General features: G+C 41.2%; 1 pseudogene; it reads right to left on the reverse strand.

Annotated features, from left to right (window-relative positions):
• Window positions 1-1,496: 1,496 nt before the first annotated feature.
• LOC101127381 (hepatitis A virus cellular receptor 1-like) lies at window positions 1,497-2,557 on the reverse strand (annotated as a pseudogene).
• Window positions 2,558-3,123: the final 566 nt, after the last annotated feature.

The raw sequence follows: 3,123 nt of genomic DNA on the forward strand, positions 1-3,123 counted from the left end.
CTAATTGAATTATAAAAAAAAGATTACAGGAATTGACTAGATATGAGAAGGACACTTTGCCTTTCCAAAACAATTTTATCTTTCTTTTTTTTTCTTAAATTTTTTTCTTAATAGAGATGGGGTCTTGCCAAGTTGCCCAGGCTGGTCTCAAATTTCTGGGCTCAAGCTATCTGCCCACCTTGGCTTCCCAAAGTGCTGGGATTACAGGCAAGAGTCACAGCACTAGCCTCCAAATCAATTTTAAACATAAAAGTGGTTTGGAGACGATTTAGAATTTGGGTCAAAACTAGTGAGTTTCAAACACTTATATCTGCAATGTAACTTATAAGTCAGAAAAGGCAGCCTTTTCCCTACTGCAGCCTTTTTTTTTTCTCTCTTTTATTTCTGACCTTCTTGGTTCTAAAAATTTGTTCAGAAATCCTGATGGTTGTTTAAATGCTTAGCACCATGACACACATGTAATAAAAATTGCATAAATGGATGGGGCGTGGTGGCTCGTGCCTGTAATCCCAGCACCCTGGAAGGCCAAGGCAACTGGATCACCTGAGGTCAGGAGTTCGAGATCATTCTGTCCAACATGGTGAAACCCTGTCTCTACCAAAAAAATACAAAAAATTAGCTGAGCACAGTGGCAGACACCTGTAATCCCAGCTCGTGAGGCTGAGGCAGGAGAATCGCTTGAACCCGGGAAGTGGAGGTTACAGTGAGATGAGATTTCACCATTGCAATCCAGCCTGGGCAACAAGAGCAAAGCTCCATCTCAAAAAAAAAAAAATGCATAAATATGTTGAATCACCTGGCAAATGATTTTCTTCCCCTGGTGTCTATGTGTTCCATACTATTGTAGCCTCTTTTAACTGGTAAAATAACTACCCCAGTTCAGAGATCCATTACTTAATGCATCACATTTCCAGAGTCATGAGAAAACAGCTAAACCTGTTAGAGTGAATTATACTCACTTTGTTTCCCCATAGAGGAAATAAAAACCCACGATTTGAAACCTTTGGAAAACATAGGAAATGCAACATTTGGAAGTATATAGAAACAAGAGATAATCATGCAATGCTTCCAAATGAAGTCTCACATTGGATTTGCTGATTTTGGAGACAGATTCCCCTCTTCTGGACAGCTTTGATGGCCAAGATAGAAGTTCATTTGCTGTTTCCAGGGACTATTCTCTTTGATGGATACAGGATTTATGGGGTCTAAAGAGAACATACAATTCTAAAGTGTTCATGTTTGAGAGAAAACTCTGCAATGATCAGAAGGATTGAGCCAGTTTTAGCAAAACAAATTAGGACTACATTAACGATGAGGTTGACTATACACAGTTTGGAGTGGGAGAGTTACTCTACCCAGTATCACTGACATGTTGGAATGCCAGATGAAACTGAAACAGAAAAATTGTCTTGGAGTCTAAAAGACATCTGATGTGCTGATACCTGTTCAGTCTTCTGCAGTCATGGGCGTAAACTCTCAAAGAGCACCACTGGGTCTTAGTCCGTGGCATAAACATTATTCTCAATGTAGATACTGTCTTCTGCTTGGACTTCCTTTTTAACTGCATTTTGCAAAGCTTTAATTTGAAGACTGCTAAATGAAACACTTAGTTGTTGAATCTCCTTTTTGAAGAAATACTTTTTGGTAATGATGACACCCAAAAGAGCAAGAAGCACCAAGACAGAAATACAGACTCCAGCACAGATTCCTTTAGTGGTGTTGACCATCTGTGGACTATATGCTGGGGACAGTTGAGTTTGATTGTTATTCCAAAGGCCATCTGAAGACTCTGTCATGGTGTCATTCCCATCTGTTGTGAAAGAGTGCAATGGTGAGCTGGTGGGTTGTGTCCTTATTTCTCCCTGAAGTGTCATAGGGTGGGTTTCTGCTGGCTGAGGTGAAGATGGTGAAGTGGCTACTGATTCATGGTTCTGCGTGGGCAATGGCATTGGAGGAACAAAGGTAGAGACCATTGTTGTCATTGGAACACTTGTTTTCATTGAAACGCTCATTGTTGTTGGAACAGTCTTTGTCGTTGGAACAGTTGTTGTCGTTGGAACACTGTCGTTGGAACAGTTCTTGTCATTGGAACGCTTGTTGTCATTGGAACAGTGATGCTCATTCAAACAGTAGTGGCGGTTGGAACAGTTGTGACAATTGGTGTAGTCGTGACCCTGGCTGGCACAATCTCCAATGATAGAGTGATTTTCATGTCATTGAACCACCCACTGTGCTCAACATGGCAACAATATAAGCCACTGTCAGACACAGCTGTATTTTCTATAGTCAAAGGGACATCCCTTCTTGAAAGGTCCTCCAATAGCTTATAGTGTGTGTCCTTCCGATAGGTGACGTGGGTTCCGTTGGTCCAGACAATGCTATTTCGGCATGTGAATAAAGAACATGAGCCTCTATTCCAGCACAAGGATGTGACAGCTCCACTGTAGTGGCAGGGTAGCGTGATAGACGGACCTGCCATTCCACCAACCTTTACAGAACCAGCTACAAAATCTGCCAGATGTAGGATGAAGCTTAAGATGGCCACTTAAGGATGCATTATGGGATCATCCAGTTAGTCAGAAGGCAGTTTTCCAGCTTCTTCTCCCTCCTCCTAGTCTCTGTTTGTAGACAGCTTTAAATGGTTTTCCACCCTGGGTGGGCCAGGTATTCCTTGCCCTCATTCTGGTAAATGCACAACCTCCCAGCATGGGCGTTATGGCCATCATGTACATGTCACAGTGCTGCAAAGATTTTGTTTATGGCCAGTTTTGGGGCCAGTTTATGGCCAGATTTTGGGATGCCTGTTCCCAACAAATAATAATCTCTGAACATAAGAATTTGACTAGTGTTAACCACTCCACTTCTCCAGTACACTGATACTTCTCTGTAAAGTAACTTTACAGCATATATCTCAATCTCACATTATTAGCAAGATGACACTGGCTTTGAGCACACAAAGAACAGGCATATTATAGACACCCTTAAGACACATCACATGGCCTGGCTTACCTGATACAATTTTTAATTTCTCTGAAGTAAACTCAAATTTCAAACATGTATTTCTTTATTAACTTATTTCATTAATTTCCACAGGGACTTCACAGAAAGTATATTCAACTTTCA

Source organism: Gorilla gorilla, chromosome 20, assembly GCF_029281585.2.
Source record: "Gorilla gorilla gorilla isolate KB3781 chromosome 20, NHGRI_mGorGor1-v2.1_pri, whole genome shotgun sequence".
Classification (NCBI taxonomy): domain Eukaryota; kingdom Metazoa; phylum Chordata; class Mammalia; order Primates; family Hominidae; genus Gorilla; species Gorilla gorilla.